Source organism: Callorhinus ursinus, unplaced genomic scaffold (assembly GCF_003265705.2).
Source record: "Callorhinus ursinus isolate GAN/ISIS: 27379988/994484 unplaced genomic scaffold, GSC_fseal_2.0 scaffold4, whole genome shotgun sequence".
Taxonomy (NCBI): Eukaryota; Metazoa; Chordata; class Mammalia; order Carnivora; family Otariidae; genus Callorhinus; species Callorhinus ursinus.
In genome coordinates, this window is record NW_027397066.1 from 45,197,823 (window position 1) to 45,220,919 (window position 23,097).

General features: G+C 39.2%; 1 long non-coding RNA gene across 1 annotated transcript in view; it reads left to right on the forward strand.

Annotated features, from left to right (window-relative positions):
* The window catches only part of LOC141372460 (uncharacterized), a 199,730-nt gene that overhangs the window by 16,195 nt on the left and 160,438 nt on the right, over window positions 1-23,097 (forward strand). The window contains exon 2 of the long non-coding RNA XR_012377719.1: window positions 20,339-20,425. This is a non-coding gene — a long non-coding RNA (uncharacterized lncRNA). The remainder of the gene's footprint in view (window positions 1-20,338; window positions 20,426-23,097) is intronic.

Genomic DNA, 23,097 nt, shown 5'->3' on the forward strand with positions numbered 1-23,097 from the left:
TACACTGTGCAGATGGAGATGTTTTAGCAGTGGGGAGAGCAGGCGGCACTCATACCTCTGGAGGGCCTCCCATCGGCACAGTTAGCACGGGCAGGCATATCCACGTTCTGTGAGTAGCTACAAAACGTATTTTCAACAGGCGAGCATCTCTCAACTTTATCTCCTTATGGGTCTCTTTACACAATAGCATTTATAGAAAAGACCAGCAGGGTATAGAAAAAATAAAATGAAGTCATGGCCTGCTCTCCAAAGGCAGAGAGAATGCAGGAGTGGAACCGCCGTTCTAGTTACTCGTGGGCGGCATCAACAGTTGTGATGGCTTTGCTCCCCGAAGAGAGGGGTTTGCTCTTTGGGGTGGAAATGGCAGGAGCTTGGGCTGCAAAATCTTTGCATCTTGCCATAGTTTGTGGTATAGCACCCTGCTTCCGCATATGTTCATATGTTTCTCTTTCATGGGAACAAGATTTTCTCCCAGTTTTAAAAGGAATTGTTGGCATTGAGACATAATGATGATGTGAATACCCTTCTGTGATAAGATGAGGCTTCAGAAGGAAATTCCCTGCTGTTGCTGATTTCTTTTTCACCATTATCTATGGTCATGTTGTTCAACACGGCCTCAAAACATCATTCTTAGACAGGAGAGCAGGGTGGTTAAAAGCAGATTCTAAATGGTGTCACTCAACTACTTACTATGTTACTCTGTGCCAGGCATGTTGCCTGTCTGAGTTAGTGCATCTGTAAAATGGGCATAATATACTCTTTTCCCCAGGAGGATATTGTAAGGATAAGTTAATTATTAAAAACAGTCCCTGGCCCACAGTGAGTACTGTGTAAGGATTTCCTATTATTATTACTATGAAAACCAAACTTTTCATGCTAGATAGTCCTTGTGGTGAATTTAAACATATTTCATGCAGCAACCAGCATGTTAGTACCAGCTCTGGGGTCGGGTGGATGGCTCTGAGCCCTAGTTGAGTAGCTATTAAATGTGTGACCTTGGCCAAATTACTAAACTCTCTGTGCTTTACTTTTCTTAACTATGAAATGGTTACTTCCTCAAAGCATTGTAGTGAGGATTAAATGAGATAATATATGAAAAATAAGTCCCTTAACCTCCCTGGGGTTAAGTCACTAACCTCAGTTCCCTCAAATGCAAAATAGGGATTATTGTGGAAGCTGCCTTGTGGGCCTGTTGTGAGGTTTAAATGAGGATTAGACACAGGTAAAGTGCTTAGGACAGTGCCGTGAATGTAGTAAGCACATGATATGCTTTAGCCATAATTTTTATTAAATGATTACTTCCCTCCATCACTTCATTATAATATCACTACTACCATTTATTTAATGTGCATTGTATTTAAGATACTGATATAGTGACCCACATATTCCAACTTGTCTCACTCTGTATTTCCTCGGCAACTGGCAGTTTCACCCCCACCCTCCTCCCATTTTGGCCTGTTTATCCACTCTGATTTTTTATTGACTCAATTACTGCTTCCCTGAGTACCATTCACACACACCAAGTTAATGGCATGTTATTTGCTGAGTGAGGCTTTTTCCCCATCTTGCTTCAGTCTGTGAACGGTCTCTTGAGCTCCCTCCTGACATAAAGAGCTCAGGTGTAATGCTATTAAAGCTCCCAGTGGACTCCTGGTGTACCTTGGTTTTGTGACTATAACTGCTTTTAAGCAATTTCAGAATGTTATTAGCCCGAGGCCTTCGCACAGGCAGGAAGAGTTAGCATTAATTAATTAATGCTTCCAATCTTGGGCTACTTGGAATCTTTGAATGTTTTACCTTCTGTAATAGTGGTCAAAACATATAAACTCTGACTCATATAATTAATTTCTCAACCACCTCAAATCCTTTCTGGAAGCAGCAGAATATAAAAAGTGAATAATAATAGCTTAAATCTTCCTTGCATCATTCATTTATTCATTCACTCTTTGAAGCATTTATTAAGCTTCTACAGAACTATACTTGTTCCCTGCCCCTGTCTGGCACCCCCCACCCCACCATCAGTATTGCAAGGAATTTGGTTCTACTGCTTTGTCAATTTTTTCAGCCAGAAAAATGTTCTGCCATGTGTCTTTTGTTCTTTTTCTGAGGTAGCTACAAAGTTATAATTTACTGGCATGTAGAGAAAAGGGGATTTTTTTTTTCACTGCAACTCCATTTCCCCCCTCCTTTGGGATTCTTGGGAAAACCTGATTAAAATGTCAGCCAGAAGAATGGCTGGTGATTCTTTAAATGGACTGATTAAACCAAAAGGACCCATAGCACTAACAGGAGAAGAAAACCCTGTGGGGATCTGAGCATGCAACTTTTTAGTTATTTGGGTATAGCAAAAAAAAGTCAGAAAGAAACAAGAAGCTATGATAGAGTGGAAGAGTGATATTAAAATTATTATTATTAACCATGCTAATAACAAATGCCCCTTGAGTAATTTCTGTCCTAGGCCCTGTCTTAAACCTTTGTCTATATTATCTCCAGTATCTATATCCTTGGGGGTGGGTAGGATTGCCCCCATTCTCTATATAAGTGTAAGTAATGTGTCCACGGTCGTACAGCCAGGACCTGTATGGTCATACTTACATGAGTATAAAGAGCTTTAATGGGAGGAGACTGTCACTTCCAGGGTGGCGCTATACCATACTTGAAGACTTGATTCCTTCTGCCTGGGATTTGAACCCTAACTCTTTCCCTGCTCTTCTGGGACCTGGTCCCTTTGCCCTGCTCTTGTACCTACTTTCAAAATATTTTTGTTTCCTGTTTTAAATTCTCACATTGGAGAAAAGCTGATCAAAAATAAGTGCATAGAATGGTTCTGTGTAGAAAGGGAAGAATTTTCTGACTTAGTCATAGTATTTTCATTTTGTGTTTTATGAAAATTGGGTTCTTTGTGTTGAACAATCCTAAAGGGGGACATAAAGTGAGACCAAAACCTATGGCCTATTTATCAGTTAAATAGGTGTTGGAAATTAAGGAGTGCATTTGTGATGAAGAGCACAGGGTGATGTATGGAACTATTGAATTACTATATTTTCCACCTGAAACTAAAATAACACTATATTAGCAAACTGAATTAAAAAAAAACCCAAAACCTATGGCCTGTTTGATTTCCCCTGAGGTTATTTGTGGCCCCCACTGCCCCATATGGCCCATAGGAGGGACAGGGTGGGTTGTCTGATTGACTTTGGCCAGGCTTATCTAGAGACTGACCTCCACTATCTTCTCTATTTCTCCTACCATTCAAGGCCTAGTCCAGGTTAAACCACAAGGAATTTGGTCTCCTCCAGTGCTAAATATGCTATTGTTTCTATGGCACGAAACACCATATTATATTACTTTTTAACTTATAGTAATAGTCTTGTTGGTCCAATGGATTGTGAGCTCCACGGGGTTACAAACAGATCTCTCTTTACTGTGCTTGCCTTTCCTCATTCCCCTTGCCCCCTAATCTTCACCTCTTACTGATCACAATGCTAGGCATGCAGAAGTCGCTCAGAATCTACCCTTGAATAACTATTTAAAACATTTTTCTTTTAGGGTATCAATTTCTATGATAAAACATATGTTCTGTAGAATGAACTATGCTATTATCAGGAAGGGAGAGAATTTGGGGAGGGTAAAAGAGAAAATCTCAGGAAGAGGCTCAGTGACCCTGTAGACCACTATTTAGTCCAGTGTTGGGGAACTCCTTTTAAAAATCCCCTGAGAATAAAAAAATCAGAGTACAGAAGTGTGTTGCCTTTCTATACATCAATAATGAAGCAGCAGAAAGAGAAATCAAGGAATCAATCACATTTATAATAGCACCTAAAACCATAAAATACCTAGGAATAAACCTAACCAAAGAGGTAAAAGATCAGTACTCTGAAAACTATAGAACACTTATGAAAGAAATTAAAGAAGACACAAAGAAATGGAAAAGCATTCCATGCTCATGCATTAGAAGAACAAATATTGTTAAAATGTCTGTATTCCCAAAGCAATCTGCACATTTGATGCAAATCCTATCAGAATACCACCAGCATCTTTCACAAAGCTAGAACAAACAATCCTAAAGTTTGTATGGAACCACAAAAGACCCTGAATAGCCAAAGCAATCTTGAAAAAGAAAAGCAAAGCTGGAGGCATCACAATTCCAGACTTCAAGCTATATTACAAAGCTTTAGTGATGAAGACAGTATGATACTGGCACAAAAACAGACACATAGATCAATAGAACAGAATAGAAAACCCAGAAATGAACTCACAACTGTATGGTCAATTAATCTTTGACAAAGCAGGAAAGAATATCCAATGGGAAAAAGACAGTCTCTTCAACAAATACTGTTGGGAAAACTGGACCACTTTCTTACACTATACACAGAAATAAATTCAAAATGGGTGAAAGACCTAAACGTGAGACAGGAAACCAACCATTAAAATCCTAGAGCAGAGCACAGGCAGTAACCTCTTTGACACTGGCTGTAGCAACTTCTTAATAGATGTGTCCCAAAGCAAGGGAAACAAAAGCAAAAATAAACTCTTGGTAAAAGGCGAAAGATTTATATGATCTGAAGAGAAACCAGAGTATATTAAAAATAAACTCTTGGGACTGCATCAAAATAAAACGCTTCTGCATAGTGAAGGAAACAATAAAACTAAAAGGCAACTGATGGAATGGGAGAAGATATTGGCAAATGACATATCTGATAAAAGGTTAGTATCCAAAAACTATAAAGAATTTATCAAACTCAACACCCCAAAAAACAAATAATCCAGTTAAGAAATGGGCAGAAGACATGAACAGACATTTTTCCAAAGAAAACATACCTATGGCTAGCAGACGTGTAAAAAGATGTTCAGCATCACTCCATCATCAGGGAAATATAAATCACAACTATAGTGACTATCACCTCACCCCTGTCAGAAAGGCCAGAATTAGCAACACAGGAACCAACAGGTGTTGGAGAGGATGCAGAGAAAGGGGAACCCTCCTACACTGTTGATGGGAATGCAGACTGGTGCAGCTATGCTGGAAAACAGTGTGGAGGTTCCTCAAAAAGTTAAGGATAGAACTACCCTATTACCCAGCAATTTTACTACTAGGTATTTACGCATGGGACACAAAAATACTGATTTGAAGGGATACGTGTACCACAATGTTTATAGCAGCATTATCCACAATTTCCAGATTTTGGAAAGAGCCTAAATGTCCATCAAGTGATGAATGGATAAAGAAGAGGTGGTGTGTGTACACACACACACACGCATGCACGCACGCACGCGCGCACACACACACACACACACACACACACACACACAGTGGAATATTACTCAGCCATCAAAAAGAATGAAATCTTGCCATTTGCAATGATGTGGATGGAGCTAGAGAATATTATGCTAAGTGAAATTAGAGAAAGACGAGTATCATGATTTCATTCATATGTGGAATTTAAGAAACAAAACAGGTGGACTTAGGGAGGAACAAGAAAAGAAAAACAAAGAAACAGACTCTTAACTATAGAGAACAAACTGATGGTTAATAGAAGGGAGGTGGGGGGAATGGGTGAAATAGGTGATGGGGATTAAGGAGTGCACTTGTGATGAGCACCGGGTGTTGTATGGAAGTGTTGAATCACTATATTGCACACCTGAAACTAATATTACACCGTCTGTTAACTAACTGGAGTTTAAATAAAAACTTGAAAAAAAAATCCCCTGAGATATCCTTGCCCTGACAAGGAATGTGATGAACAAATGGTAATCACTGGCTCCTATTCTTACTTGTGGTACACTTGTGGGCTCCTTTCCAGAAATAGACTACATAATAGCAACAGGTGGGAGAGTGGGTATTACCTGAAAAATCCCAAACTCAAAACTCCTTCTTTGTTTAGGAAGGATAGATTTCTGTAAAAGTGGTGGGATAAACCTGCCCCTCTCTGCTGTAAATGGATATCCTTATGGGTCCCCAATCTCTGTGCTGGGGAAAGCTGTAAGCAGGGATGGAACACACCTATTCTGCTCTGAAGAGTTTCCGGGTTGGTTTCAGAATTTTTACTTCCAGGAGCAGAGGGCAACTCTTATTGCTATCATTTAGTTACTTGTAGGATCCCTGGACTATCTATATAACTGAAGAATCCCATCTACTAGCAGAGGGCAGAGGAAATGCAGGAAATATTTGGACCTTACTTTAGCCTGCATTTAATTGATTCTAAAGCAGGGTCCCTATCTCTTGGGTACTTCAATTTTCTCATCACTGTAAAGGATACACACACACACACACACAAAGTATTTTCTTCCCTGCAGGGCAGCGATGTCACTAATTTATGTGGTCCCTAGAACATTCATTTTCTTCTTTTTTGGTCTTTCCACATAGGCTTTCAACCTTCGCAAACATACATCAAGAGACTCTATAGAAGAAATCTCAACTATCAGTCATTCTGTTCCTCTTTTTAATCCTTCCATGTTTTTGTTTTAAAATCTATCCCAAAGGGAAGAATTGAACTAATTTTAGGCAGACTTTTTAATGCAAAAATATACATAAGGGAGCAAAGGGCAAGAATTTAAATTACGTGAGATGATGAATTTTTTCAGATAATACAGTTATTTGATAACACTAGCTTGTCCTGAAATTTCTCATTTGCAATTAGATGTATGCTGCTTTTTTATATTCAGGAGAAAATGTTACCAAATAGACTCATGGGGTTTAAAAGATTAAAAATGAAACAAAACAAAACAGACACAAACTGCTGGTGCTCAGTTCACTAGGTATAGGAGGCTGGAAATATGATCCTGGTTTCTTAAACATTTGCTGACCTCCTAAGGTCCAGTTTTAGGAGTCTAAGCATTTTATTTTCGCATTTTTGTGGTGGTTCACAGAACCATGGTATTTCAGGGTTGGCAGGAGCTTGGATTAATATCTGGTCCAATCAAATGCCCAGTGCTTGATTCCTTTCTTCAGTGTCTTTACAAAACCGTCACTTAGCCTTTGCTTGAATACCTCCAGGGATGGGGAGCTCATTTTCTTACGAGATATCTCATTTCATTAATGGACAGTTCTATAGGAAGTTTTTTATGTTGAACAAAAATCAATTAAAATATATTTATGGAATGCATACCATATATGGAGTGCATATATTTATGGAATGCATCCAGATACTTTTTATATTCTGAGGATACAGCAGTGAACAAAATAGAAATCCCTGTGCTCCTGAGCTTGTTTTCTACAGGAAGGGGATAGTGAATAAGGCAAGTAAAATGAAGAGCATGACAGGAGATAATTAAGAAAGGAAGAAAGACAGTGTCGGGGTGGGCACTTGCAATTTTTGACTAGAGTTGTAGGGAGAGACCTTACTGACAAGTGACTTTTTTTTTTTTTTTAAAGATTTTATTTATTTATTTGACAGACAGAGACACAGCGAGAGAGGGAACACAAGCAGGGGGAGTGGGAGAGGGAGAAGCAGGCTTCCCGCTGAGCAGGGAGCCCGATGTGGGGCTTGATCCCGGGACCCTGGGATCATGACCTGAGCCGAAGGCAGGCGCTTAACGACTGAGCCACCCAGGCACCCCTGACAAGTGACTTTCAAGTGGAGTCCTGAATGAGCCATACGAATGTCTGGAGTTTGAGCAATCCAGGCAGTGAAAATAGTAAGTGCATAGGCCCTGAGACAGGTGTGTGCTTAGTGTGTTCATGGAGCACCAAGGAGGCCAGTATAGTTGGACAGGGGAATACCAAGGAGAGAGTAGTGGGATAGGAAATTAGAAAGGGAATGGGAGCCAAGTCACATGGACCATTGTAAGGCTACTGGATTTTACTCTGAAGAAGGTGGGGAGTCACTGGAGTGTGTTGAAGTAGGGACTAATGTGATCTGATCTGTGCTTTAAAAGATTTGCTCTGCAAGTAGAGGTACAGAGAAAAGTGTGGACTTATGGAGAGCAGTTAGAGGCTGCAGCCATAGTTCAGACCAGAGGTGATGGTGTATTGGGACAAGGAGAGGTGTGAAAAGTGGTTGGGTTCTGTATATGTTTCGCACAGTGCTCTTTAAGTTTTATCTGCTGATCCTAGCATTATCATCTGGGGCTTATTTAGCACATGGATTTCTTTGTATATTTGGACTAAAATAAATACAGGAGAAATCTTCCCTTTGATACCCCTTCCTCCTCACAGGCAGCAGTCCTAATATGTGTGATGTGTATCTTTCTATTTGTATGAGTTCTTGTAAAACAGGCATTATTCTTTTGCCATAGATTTTTAATTTAAATAGATGGCATTGTGCTACAGCTCACATTTTGTTTCTTCCTATATTTTAAAGATTTATTTGTGTTGCTGAATGTACCAAGAGTCTGCTGCTTCTGGCTGAAGCAACTTCTTCAAACGAGACCACTGAACTATGAAAAGACTATGCTAGCATCTGTTTCCCCTGCGTTTTTTCCTCTCTAGTCCAAACCTCCCCACTTCTTCCAAGTGTCCCCAGATAACATGGCTTTGAGCCTTCTCTTGGCCTGGCTACTGAACTTCCCAAGGTCTATCTTTGCTCACAGACCTGGACTTCTGAGAGCAATATCTAAGCCTGGAAATTCCTTGCATTTGTCAGACCTGAGAACAAGGTTTAGTAGCTGAGAAATGGCTGGAGGGACTCTGGGGTCCAAGAAAATAGAAGCCAAAGGACAAAGTGAGGCTCCATTGTTCAAATGTGCCCAGAGTAGACCTTTGCCTTAGTATTTGGGGGTAGTGGTTGAGAACTTGGGCTCTCGGATCACATAAATGTAGGTTTGCTTTCTTGTTCGTCTTCCTACTGGTTGGGTGATTTGGGATTATCCCTTAGCCTTTCTGAGCTGCATTTTCCCCATCTATAAGATGGTGATAACCATACTACTGATTTCATGTGGTTATTGTTAGTATTAGATACAATACTGTGTGTAAACCTTTTGGCATAGAGCCTTAGTCAGAGTGGTCCCATGGTAAATACTGGCTGTAATTTTAAAAAAATAAATTCATATAAACCCGCATTATCACAAAAATGAAATATGGGGTGTTTACTTACATCACAAAAGATATTAAAGGATTCTCTTTAATAGCAATTTCTGTAGTGCACTTTACAATATGCCTTAAATGACCAAAATTTGGTTTCCATGCTACTTTTTAGCAGTATATACTATATAAAGTGTATAGTGACAAGGAGGGAGATGAAGCCATGACAGTAAGAACCGTGTTAAAAGCCATATGCAGACATGATGACATTATTGTGGGTTCTCTCTCTCTCTCTCCTTTCTCTCTTAGATGCTGTATGATGGTAGTCTCAGTAGTGGGCTATACTTTTGGAAAAAATCTTGAGGATAACCCTATACTTTCAGAAGTTTTTTCTGGTGAAAACCTATAATAATGAAAATATAGAAGTGCAGGACTTGAAGAGACCAGAAGAGTTTAGTGTCACTGAAACCATAGGACTGGAAGGGAACCCAGAGGTCACCAAACACTATTTTCTTTCTACAGATGAGGACACTGAGACTTATAGGGGTGGGGTGACTTTGCCAAGGTCACCAGCTTATAAATGGTACAGCAGGGGCTCTGATTCCCTATCCAGTGTTTTTTTTTTCTTATGGTTCCTAGTAAGAGTTGGATTTTAATAATTTTATATAATTTAATCATTTTAATAATTTTTTGGATTATTTTGTTTTAAAAACTCAAGAGAATGGAGTTTGTGCCCATCTCAGTGAGAAAGTTTTTCCTTAAACACAGTCGAACTGCCTTTTGGAGCAATTGATTAATTTTTATATATTTTAAAAGATTTTATTTCATTTGAGAGAGAGAGAGATGCAGAGAGAGCACAAGTGGGAGAGGCAGAGGGAGAGGGAGAAGCAGGCTCTCCACTGAACAGGGAGTCTGACATGGGGCTTAATCCCAGGACCCTGACATCATGACCTGAGCCAAAGGCAGACACTTAACCATTTGAGCCACCGAGGCACCCCATTTGGAGCAATTTAAATACCCAAAGCTAAGCTGCCATAGAACTATGATGGTTCCATAACATTCTCGATATGGTTAAGAGAAAGAATACTCAATGTAGGCTGCACACATTTAGTTTGCTTTTTCCTCATTTTGTCCCCAGCTTGAACTTTTTAAAGGCTCCACCTTCTTTCTTCTCCCCTTCTATTTAATGTCTCTTCCACTGGAATGTGAGCATCATGAGTGACATGGTCTTTATGCGTTTCATTCCATTTTATGAAGAGGCCCGGCACAACTTAAGTGCTAAGTGGATGTTTGCTGAGGAACTAATGAATTTATTGAGTACCTATGATGTGCCGGGCACTCTTCTTGGCACATTGGGTGCATAGCCACCTTTAGTACTTAGTACTCAGAGAAGGGAAGAGGAGAAAGAAAAGATACCTGTCTGTGATAGAGAAGCAAGGTTTAAGTTCACCCTATTTGTCCCTGGCAAACTCAGGAACTCTTTTGTTTTTCTCTCTCTTTTTGTTTTGTTTTGTTTTGTTTTTTGTTTGTTTCCTTTTTTTGGGAAATCTTTTGATTAAAGAGCAAGCAACGCAGCTTCTCTCCCTAACTTTCACATCATAATACCATAACACACCATGTCTCAAATGCCACCACTGAGCACATGCATACGCATTTGCACATACATATTTGTGGGTTAGTTTGCTGTGATTTAAGCAGCACTTAAATTTTATCTGTTTCCCTAATATATATTTCTCATAGTCTTACATGGTACCAAAATCTTCACTATCAGAATGATTTTCTGGGTTAAGTAATATCTATAATAGACCCATTTTAAATGATAAATATTTTACCCAAAGCCACCAAACATTAACTATTAGCAACTCCAATACCTTCACATGAATTAGCTTTTCAGGTTAGTCACAGAAAACAGCAGAGCATAATGGAAATGAGCATAAAAGCAGTTATGTTCTTTTGGGGAAAGAAAAAAGAGGGTTCTGAGAATGTTGTAGGACACTGCTACTCACAGTGTGGTCTGGGGAATGCTGCTGGTCCACCATGAGATAAGTAGTTTACAGGTCACTAAGCACTCTTAATTTAAGCTATTTTTTCTCTTTTGTTATCAAGGCTTTCTCATTGAAGGAAGCAGCATCTTAATTAAATTCTAGTGCAAACCCCTTATTTCAACATTGTTTGCTAACAAACAGCTTATGGACCAACCACATCGAGTAGTTGGCCTAGAGGACAGGGCCAGTGTCTGGGTAGGTAGCCCTAGTGAGGCATTGTGAGAAGATCCTTGGGCTTATGGGAGCAACATGAGGACTCTGTTCCCTGGTGGGCAGCAAGGATAGAGATCAGTTTGGCTTACTTGATGCCTTTGCCTAGAGATCAGGCCAACTTAAGACTTTTTTTCTTTCTTCCTTTTATTTTTTGATTTGTTTCAGCATCTTGGCAAATGTATGCTATAGGAGACACTCAACACATTTTGTTGAACACCAGTGTGGTGCCGTGGAAAGACAAAGAGGCAAAAAGAGTTCAAATTCATAGTACTCTATTAGCTGGGTGAACTTGGGCAAGTTTCTTAACTTGCCTGTTCTCTCATTTATGAAATTGGAATGATGGAAGCCACCATATAAGTGTCATAATAATGATTAAGTGCAGTCATCCCTAAAAGCAGAGTTCCAGGCTCACAGATGCCTTTTTGAATAAATGTATTGAATGATATTTCCCATACATTATCTCATTGACTCTTCTCAACAGCTCTGTAAGGAGAATAAGCCCATTTTGTAGATGAGGAAACAGAGGCTTAAAAAACAGCCTGAGAAATGTAAAATAGTTTGCCTAAAGTAGGAGCTGAAGCCAAGATGACTCATAGAGAAAAGAACTGCTATAAAACAGCACCCACGATTTTCCTAAAGATATCTTTTTTACGTCTGATACTAATGACTTGGCTGTGTGGGAAGTGGCTTGATAAAGGAACATGAAGTGAATCCTTAAGTCTCCGCTTTATTGTTTCCACTTTATAGACTACAAAACTGACTTGGGTGAGGAAATTTTCTTAATATGAAGGAAAAGAAAAAAAAAAGTGAGATTCCTTTAAATAGCTTTGCAAAGGTCAATAGGATTAATATACCCTTTGAACATGGTTATTTTAGCTGAAATAAGGAAACAGCATGGGGGAGACTTCACAGACTCCTTGTGTAATAGAAATGTAATATATTTGCCCTCTTTTTTCCCTTTATTTGTGGTGAATGTGTGAACGTGAAGCAAGTTGGTAGGATAAATGGTTACACCAAGAATTTTTGCTCTGAAAATGGGTTGATTATCTGTAAATGTTATTTTTCATTCTGAGATTCATCAAAATCATTAACTCAAGTTACCTTGAAAAGAACGAGTAGATAATGGGCAGCTAAAATTGATGGATTGGAAGCCTGGAGAAAATGTATGCTCTTGGGGACATTTGCAATTGCCTCCTAAGTTTTATATAATTTAAACAAACTACCTCTAACTCACTTTATAGGTCAAACTTAATTTTTAACCTCCTGTGAAATGAAAATTAACCTTGAGGTAAATTCATGGAATTTCCCAAGTAGAAATTAGAATCCTAGCAGACATTAATTAAAAGTGTTCCCAGAAAAAAAGGTTATGTGGTTAAAAAGTTCTGAAGCCACTGGGTTCAGCAGAGTTCATAGATTTCTTTACTGCAGAACTTCTCAGAGCCTCTAAGTGCCAATGTGGACATCAGCTTCCCAGAGGGCTGCTAAGAGCATACACTTATTTGACCATACAAACCCTCCTTCCCCATGCTTTTTTTTTCCTCCCCCAAATATGTTTTAATGTCTTATGGGGTTAGTGTTCTCTGGAACATACTTTGAGAAATACTGATCTTTTCCAATCCTCCTCATTTTATAGTATAGGAAATTGAGTTTCATAGAGTTATATACTTTGTATTCACTAACTTATTTTTGTGTTAGCTTATGAGGTGTACCTGTAAAATTTGTGTTGGCTTATGAGATGTGGTGATTATAATTTTATGATCATAGAAATACTGTTGGAGATGAGTGTTATCTTTCAAAATGGAACCCTTGAGTGTGTTTACATTGAGTGTCTGGATGATGGTTTCTTCATTCAAAACTGTTTCAGAGATTCTCTTTTAGATATTGCCCCACCCTGGTTACCAGATCTGCCCACAAAACAGTTAGCCTCAGAACTTCAGAGCAACAACTAACTGGTGTTCACGTGGTAGAAAGAGCACTGGCTTAGGGGCAGCAATGAAACTCTGGTTCTTTTAGGCTCTACTTGGCTATTAATAAGTTAAATGACTTAATCTCTTAAACTCTCAAAGCCCCAATTTCTTTATCAGTAACACTAGAATAGCTTTTTTTTTTTTTTTAAGATTTTATTTATTTATTTGACAGAGAGAGACACAGCGAGAGAGGGGAACGCAAGCACAGGGAGGGGGAGAGGGAGAAGCAGGCTTCCCGCGGAGCAGGGAGCCTGATGTGGGGCTCCATCCCAGGACCCTGGGGTCATGACCTGAGCCAAAGGCAGATGCTTAACGACTGAGCAACTCAAGCGCCCCCCCCTTTTTAATAGGGACCTCAAATGAGCTAATGCTTGTGCACATCCTTTATAGGAGAGATGTTAATTGTGTAAACTCTGGAAGTTGACTGCTTGAGTTAGATTCTCAGCACTGCTGTTTACTAGCTTTTTGACCTTGGGAAATTTATTTTATTCCGTTTCCTCACTTTTAGAATGGGAATGTAACAAACTATAGAAATGATCCCTGAACGTAAGAATTTCTAACTTACAGGGTTGTGTGGATTAATAAAATATGTAAAGTGCTTAGGACAGTGCCTGACACATAGTAAATGTCCTATAAATGCTAGATGCTGTTAATCTAACGTATAAAGTATTAGGTAGATTCGAAAGTGGTTCCCTTTCCAGAGAATTCTTGATTTTCTTAGGAGTGAATAGGTAGAAAACAAGGTAAGGAAAAAGATAATTAAGAGGATGAGACTTAAGAATGGTATCTTCGGTAAAAAAAAAAAAAAATTACATATTATATTGACTAGTGCTGGCTCAGAATGACCAAAGTTTTCACATTAGTTATCTATTACTGCATAATAGCATTATGACAAGCTTAGTGGCTTAAAACAATCTCACCTATTATCTCAGTTTCTATGGGTCAGGAGTCTGGGCATGGCTTAGTTGGGTCCTTCATAAGGTTGCCAAGTATTAGCCAGGGCTGGGTCTCATTTGAATGTTTGGCTGGAGAAGGGTTTACTTCTCAGTTCACATGGTTGTTGGCAACATTCAGTTCTTTGTAGGCTGTTGGCTGAGGGCTTCAGTTTCTTGCTGTCTAGGCTACCCTCAGCTCCTTGCTCTGCGGACCTTCCCAGCATGACTACTTGCTTCCTCAAAGTCAGCAAGGGAGAGAGAATATCTACTAGCAAGATAGGTTATAATCTTAGATAATGTAATTTTATATATGTAATTATATATATTCTGTCATCTTTGCCATCTTCTATTGGCTAGAAGCAAGTTACGAACCACACTCAACAGTTGAGGAAGGGGGGATCACACAAAAGCATGAACACCAGGAGGCAAAGGGCATGGGGGCACTTCAGAGTCCGCCTGCAGCAGGTTGTTTTCCAAAAATCAAGCCCAGCTTAAAAGCCCAGATGAAGATTTTGACAGAATGTGTCCTGAAACTAATTTTTAAAGATGACATATTTGGAACAAGAGTAGCATAGTTAGAGTATTTTTATCTCCCAAGATGACCATTTGAATGGACAGTACCTGTTTCAACCAGAATTTACATCTTACCATGCTGTTAGAAGCCATTTATATTATTTCATGGTCAGATGTCATCAATTCCAAAACTAAAAGCATTTTTCTTATAGTCCACATTTATTCATGTACTTCATATAATCTTTTGGCATTCTACCTTGCATAGACTTTCCCCTAAAGACCTGTCCAGAATGGCAGATAGGTTGACTGAAGGTGCTTTTACTATGCAGCAAATCTTTACTATGACCTCTCATTACTTACAGAGATCTGAAAAGATAAATCTGCCTTTATCACAATTTCCTTGATTTTGTGTATGCCAAGCTCTGAATTTACCACATGATAGCACAAGTATTTGCTTCTCTTTGGCTGTGTAACCCTGTGGGAGTTTGTATTAAATAGTTCCAGTGGCCTCTATTATAATTGGCTGGGTGATAGACATTGGGTAGGGTATGTGCTATGGTGAGCGCTGTGAATTGTGCAAGACTGTTGAATCACAGATCTGTACTTCTGAAACAAATAATACAAGATATGTTAAGAAAAAAGAAAAAGAAGATAGCAGGAGGGGAAGAATGAAGGGGAGTAAGTCGGAGGGGGAGACGAACCATGAGAGACGATGGACTCTGAAAAACAAACTGAGGGTTCTAGAGGGGAGGGGGTGGGGGGATGGGTTAGCCTGGTGATGGGTATTAAGGAGGGCACGTTCTGCGTGGAGCACTGGGTGTTATGCACAAACAATGAATCGTGGAACACTACATCAAGAACTAATGATGTAATGTATGGTGATTAACATAACAATAAAAAATTAAAAAAAATAATTAGATAGAATCACCAGGCATTTAGTATTGAACCTCACGACATGGAAGAAGTGTTGTATAGAACTGTGTTATGCTCACCTATGTGATAATCACCCTGAGGAGAATGACGTACATAGGCATCGTAAAGAAACAAACTAGATAACTTTACAAACATGGTCTTGGGGCATAAGGTCATCTTAACTTTGTGGTATAAGGAAGCTATAAAATCACAAATCATAGGGTGTAAAAATCTTTTAATTTAGCCTGATGAAGACAGGTTGTAGGTTGTGTTTAAACACGGGAATATGAGGTTATAGCCTACCACATGAAAAATGGAAGTGAACAGGAAGGGTCTTGCTTAGTTTCTGCTCCATAGAAATTGCAGTGAGCCAATAATAAATGCATTTGGATGCTGCAGAAGCTCCTTGGAAGAAAATCTTTTGTGAAGATTTTTTTCAGAACTCTGATCCATTCTTCAGAATTTGCCAGTCATGTTATTGATTCATTATTTTCACTTCATTTGAAGCATTATTCATCTGACTTTGGTTTGTGGTTGAGTTCTACTGAGAATAAAATCATCAAAACATTTCTACTTGAACTTCATTTTTCTTTGGATGTTCTTGATGTTACAAACAGATCCTGAAGTGTTTTTGTCATAAGCAAGTACATGCTTGTATGTATTTAAATCTGATATACTTGTCATTGAAATGTTGGATCAGGGTAGAGCATGCTGGCTGTACATGTAAATTTATAAGTAAGTCCAAGGTTTCTTATTATTATTGTTTTGGCATATTAATATTCTTAAGCTTATACTTAAAAAAATTATATTCCTGGAATGAATGAGCTCAAGACCATACAAGAGAAAAGCTCTAACCCAATCTATGACAACAGTATTGAACAACAAAATATCTCATCCTTTTATTAGATTTTAGTCCTAGGTTTGCTCCATATATGACATTGGGCAGTTCACTCAACCCCAGACTCAGATATTATTTAAAGAGCATTTGAGCCCTAGAATCCCATAACTCCTAGGAAGTCAGAAGGGTAGCAACCTTTCATAAACAGTGTTAGATATCTAACCTTCAATCTTCTGGTATTTTCAAGGGATAGCTGAGGTCACTTTGTGCTGACTCCTATGAGCAGAGGAAGTATGGGGACGATAAAAGGTGGATAGTGAGTTCCAAACTGCCAAAGGGAAAGTGTTATTGATAAATCCAGCCACATTTATCGAACATTTCAAGTTCAGGGCAGTGTCAGGTACTGAAGAAGATGCAAAGAGGATTAAGACTTAGTCACTGTCTTAGAATGCTTACAAGATAGAGGAAAATAAATGTTACAAATAAATAAAATAAGCCAAGGCAAGACAGGCAAGAATAATTATTGCTAGAAGGGAGATTCAGACTGTTATTAAAGTTTACATGGAATGATCATGTCTAATTTGGGGACGGTGGGCCTAGAACAACTTTTATTAAAAGAGGACATTGAAATAGATCTTAAAGGTTGGAGAGGAGTTTGATGAAAATGGAGGGATGGCAGCTCTGGTTATAGGGCAGATGAATAAGCTATGGTTTGGAAATGGGAAAACATGGGCTTTGGGATAAAATTGAATAGTTCCTTTTGGTTGAACATTGGGCAGTTGTGTTGAAAGAGAAGGCGGTGGGCTCATGACTTTATCAAAAACAAAATTATGAAAGCCCAGGTAGGTTATGTGATTGGGCATTCTGGCATATCAGCATGCCAACTTTCTAAGACAAACTCATTTTTATCTTTATGTCAGTACAATGCATTTTAAGGATACAGCTGCTCTTTCAACAACATCTTGTCTTTTGCACTGACCCCCTGTAGTTACACAACCTTTATCTGTGTAATGCACTGCTTTCTAACAGCATTAGAGAAATAGATAACATCTTCATTATTCAACAGCATCAAGCATCATCCAACATTCATTTTGGCAGGAGCATTAAAAATCTTCAAGGCTTCTGTGTGGAGAAAACTACTCTGTATTTATTGTATCATCTTGAAAATGAGAATGGTCTGGTTCTTGACGGGACCATTTCCAAACCTGGCTAAAGAGTATAGTACCTCTTTTATGTTTATCACCTGGCGGCTTTCACCTTCACGTTGCTTTTGGGTTTAACTTTTCTTTAAATATTGTCTTTCTTCTTTGGAGCACTTAATTTTTCTTTCTTTTTTTTTTTTTTTTTTTTAAGCAGTACTGAATTCTATGCTAGCATCCTGTGTTATCAAAGGCCATGTGTAGGCGTGTAAGGAATAAGCTGCTCTAATGCAATTTGCCTTGTCTTTGTCAGTTTCAGGTACAACTCTCATGAATTATTTAAACAACCACTGTCCTGGAGAGAGCCCAGGAGTACTTCAAGTATTCATAAAGAAGTCTCTTGAAGCTTCCTTTAAGGAATCATACTCTAAGTGGTAGCAAGTAAAGTGAGGTGGCAGCAGCAGCTGTAGGACTGAAATAAACAATGGGCCAAAGTCCTGAGCTGAGATTTGGCACTTCCATAACCTATGTCTGTTGGTATCTGACTTTAAAGCCCTTTTTATACATGGAAGAAGCTGGTAAGGAGGGAGCAAAGCAAAAGTAAGAAACATAGCAACAGGAAGCCTTTTCCAGGTGCTTAGGTGCCAGGAGCTATATTCTGAAAAATCCCATGTTGTGATTAGTATTTTCGTATTTCAGATGAGGAAATTAAAGTACCAAGAGATTAAGTTACTGATTCAAAATCATATAGTAAGTGGTGGAACTGAAATAGGCAATAGTTTTTTTCTAGGGACAGAGGATTCAACCTTGTCAGGACAGCTAGGGATAGCAAACATGGGGGGGCTTGTGTTCTCTAATGTGGTGGATGCTGTAGGACCCTGCCCAGTTCTCTTTGTGGGTCTAAGGCACTCCTTCCCTCAGCTTCTGGGAGCATTGGCAGCTGACTCTTGGCTGAGTCCTTCTTTGCTATTGTCCTCCCCATAAGAAGGCTACTTCACCTAAGGTCATACTCTCTCCCTGGGGAAGCCAGAATCTAGGCTAGTCTATAAGAGAATGGGATATGGAGTTCCCTTGCCTTAAGGCTGGACAACTTTGAAAGGCCTTCTCAGCTCCAGAGCCCTATACCCGTATATGACCTTAGGGTCAGCATTCCAATCATATTTCTCTCCCACACAGGTGTTGAAGCTCGCCCCAATAATCTTCTGCACACACATCTCAAGCTCAGAGTCTGTCGAACTAAGAGATCAGTGTGATGGAAAGAGCTTGGGCTTTAGAGCCTGGAGCCTTGGATTTTCCGCTTGGCTCTGATACTTCCTTCCTAGACATGAGATCTTGGGTATGCTGTATTATTTTCCTGAGCCTCAGTTCATCATCTGTTCAATTGAAATGCTATTCCAGGGTGATTGTTAGGACTAAGTAAGATAAATGTATAAAATATATATTGGGTGATACTTAGCCCACGGGTGGCTCCCAGTTAGCACTATTTAGGGACTAATGAGTGGCTGGTCCTGCAGTCTTGGCAAGATTGGCTAGGAAAGAGAGAAGCCAGGAGGTTCTCTGATGAAGGTCAGTTGGACTGGTGCTAGAAGGCCCTTGGCCTAATCAGTGCTCATCATCCTCTCTAGTGTGAGAACCATAGTCATGACTGATAGTCTCAACAGCTTTGCTTAATGGCCCGGCTTCAGGGGAGTTTTCTAAGCTTGGTTTGTGCTGACATTCCCATCAACTTATATATATATATATATATATATATATATATATATATATATTATATATGTTTTAGTAGATAAATCTTCTATTTTGATTCTCCTGTATAAATGCATATGGGTATTGGTGTAGGGAAAAGGGGGAAAGAAGGAGGGAGGAAGGGAAGGAGAGACTCTGATTTAGGTTCATGACTTCAAACTCTTTGACCATGACCCCTCAGTAAGAAGTATATTTTACCTCACTACGTGGTACACACATGCACACACGCAATCAAAATATAAGTTTCAGGAGCTAATGTGTGCTTTTAGTATGTACAGTGCACTGTGATCCCTACTGTTCACTCCATACCATTACATTCCCTTTTGGAGGAGAGACCAATCTGAATGTTTCTGGAGGCTCATTTTCCTTCGTCTTAGCTTAGTTGAGACCTTGGCTCTGTAGGTCTGAGTCACTCAGTGGAAGAACAGGGAGGAGCTCTGGAGTGTCCCTATCACTTTCTGAAGGAGGAAGGCCCTGCAGTTACAGTTTGCCTCAGTATAGGTATGTGGGTCCTTCTCTATGGATTTGCTTGCTGTGTGCATCTGGTCTAGTCAGCCTAGTAGGATGAGAGCTTTGTGATCTTATGCACACTGCTCTTTCTCTACTTATCGGGAGCCTGTCTTATACATTGTAGTATGTCCAATGGTGTCCTTGGTCTCTATCCGCTAGATGCTACTAGCACCGCCCCATCTCCCTCCACCTCCCCCCCTCCCCCCGCCCCCTGCCCCATTGTGGCAATCAAGTCTCCAGACATTGCCAAATGTCCCCTAGGGGCAAAATGGTCCTCAGTTTAGAACTACTGCTTTAGTTGGACCCTAAACATCATTAATTCTTTCTTGTATACCCATCATGTTCTTTTTTTTGTAAAAAGGGCAAAACATTCCTACTTTGAACACATAATGCCAAACATTTAATACTGTTCGTACTTATTGAATACAGAGACATCCCATTTTCATATATATATATGTTTGACATACTTTTACAGTTGCTTTTAAAAATGCTGTGGGCTGCTATTAAGCATAGTAGTGAATGAACATAACTATTTTCCCCCCTTTGTTTGATTGATAGGGTCACCAGGGAGAATACTGTTAGACTTACTAGGAAATGAAAAATGGAGGTTCTACTGTATATTGATTAAAGAGCAATGCTTCAACAGTAAGTCCCATGATTAACTCTACAACTCATTAATAAATAAATGTCAATAAAGTATAAGTGTTAGTTGTTTCCAAGGCAAATGTTAATAATAGAGTCCACAGTGAGACCTTTTTAGAAACGAAATACAGAAAAGTTCATGTGGTATCATTTAAGACACTGAATTTCGTTTCAGCTTGCCCCTGTTCTTGGCTAGGTTTCTCTTTCCTCCTCCCAAACAATATTAATGTGTGCTAGGAAATGCAAAATTCTTTAACCTAAGCAAAACATAAGGAAGGAAAGGGTAACAACTGGGAAAATAATAATAATCATGCCACATGTTCCAAAGCTTTTGGATTCTCTGGTCTTTTGAATATACCCTGCTATGGTGCTTCTTCCCTAGCAGAGCGATTGTGAACTGACTGGGCGGGGGCAGTTGCTCGCCTTTGGAGAAGCACAGAATCACTTGGAGAGAACCCAACGTTTTTTGTATCCAAGAAACAAACAGTAGTTAGCCTGTCAGCATTTAATAGCTGTGGCAAGGTGAAGGTCACCAGAGAAAGCTGAGAAAATATTGTAGGACTTGCCTGTGAAACCTCAATTATCAAGGCTGTTTGGCTTACAGAAAAAGGAACGAATTGCTTTTGAGTAGTGCTATTTTTCTTTCCTTCATTGTTCCTTCATCACATTGTTTATTTGTATTCATCTTTTGTTGCCCCTTTGCTCTATTAAACATGTACAAGCATGTGTGTATACACATACACAGACATACGCACACACAGTGACATTTCTGCTGGATCTGCATTTCCTTTCCTAAAAGCTGTGGAAATAGAAGAGGGACTTACATAGGTTCTCTCTGCTTAGGATGAGCTCTACCTTATCAGATATCTCTTTGTCTACATTTTACTTACTTTTGATATCTCTTACAAAAGAGAACAGGAATTTGAAAATATATTTTATTTTATTTATTTTTAAAAGATTTATTTATTTGAGAGAGAGCAAGCATGAGCGAGTCAGACTGGGGAGGGGCAGAGGGAGAGAGCAAATCTCAAGGAGACTAGTGCTGAGCTCAGAGCCCAACATGGGGCTCAATCTCACAACCCTGAGCCGAAACCAAGAGTTGGTCGCTGAAGTGCCTGCCACCCAGATGCTCCTGAAAATATGTTTAAAAAAAAGTTTTTAAAAATAATGCTTTTTATAGGGTTTACTTTTTTCCTCCATTATGAGAGTATTACATACTTAGAAAAATTTGAATTTAAACAAAAGAGATTGCAAAGGAGAAAGGGAAAAATGGGGAAGGGGTGGTAGAGACAGAGACAGACAGAGACAGGGAAAGAAAGACCTCTGTATATTCCTGTCACCCAAAGGTAGCCATCAATAGACTTTTGATCAACATTATATAGGACCCCGTATAATGTTTTGCAGCTGATAGCTTGTAAGCTCCATGAATAAGGAAGAAGGCTGGCCTGCTTTTATCTTTGTTCCCTTTATATTCCTAGCAGAGGCTAGCACAAAGTAAGACCTCTATAAATATTTGTTAAATGTTAACTGTTTTTCCTTTACTCTTACGTTGCACATAATGAAGAGAACTGGCTAGCAAAAAGTGAAAACATGTGGGAATGCTACAAGCAATCATTTTGGCTAAACCCCTCATTTTATGGACTAGGGACATCAAGCTCAGAATGCTTTAGGAACTAGCCCAAAGTCTAACAGTAGCAGAGCCAGGAGATAACCCAGTCCTACATTTTCATAATCAGTCTTTTACAATCTAAAATCCTTGTGATTAAGGTTACTCAGAGAAGTCCAACAATATTTATTTTTTTAAAATTAAGTCTTTTTAGTTTAACCTTTCAGGTGAGTTTGAATATTTATCTTTGATTTTTCTCTTTATTGTTGAGTTTATTTATTCATTTTTTAAAATTTATTTTTTTTTAAGTTTTTTTTTTTAAGATTATATTTATTTGACACAGAGAGAGAGAGAGAACATAAGCAGGGGGAGTGGCAGGCAGAGGGAGAAGCAGGCTCCCCAGTGAACAGGGAGCCCGACTGGGGCTTGATCTCAGGACACTGGGATGATGACCTGAGGTGAAGGCAGATGCTTACCTGACTGAGCCACCCAGGCGCCCCTTTGTCATTGATTTTAGCCCCAACATCCTAGTCACTCTTGGGGACTTAAAATATTTCAGATGTCGAGGCCCCTATCCAGATTTAGAATGTGTAGGACTCAGGCATTGATATTTAAAATAATTTTCACGGGTGATCGTGATATTCAGTGACATCGATCACTGGTGATCCTGTGACATACAGTGATGTGGGAATAATTGCTTTGGATAGTATACTTCTCATCCTTGAGTATTTCTGGAGTCCATTTCCAATGGAGCTGAATTTGAGGCTCTTATTCTCCTTGAAAGGGTCATACCATCCTATGATTTTCTACTGGGCTGATAAATTATTAGTATTAGGAGTTTCATTCTATAAATGGGAACTTATTTTGGCTTTTTTTGAAGTTAACAAGTGTTGACTTGCAGTATCTATTCATCTTCCCCTTCTTTTTAATCATAGTAACAGTTTCTGCTTCTACATATGGCTGCTCAGCAAAAGACCAAAATTCTCCGCCTTCTTTGCTGCTAGGTTTGGCCACGTGACTTGGTTTTGGCCACTGGGATGTGAGAGGAAGTAATATGTGTAAATTTGGA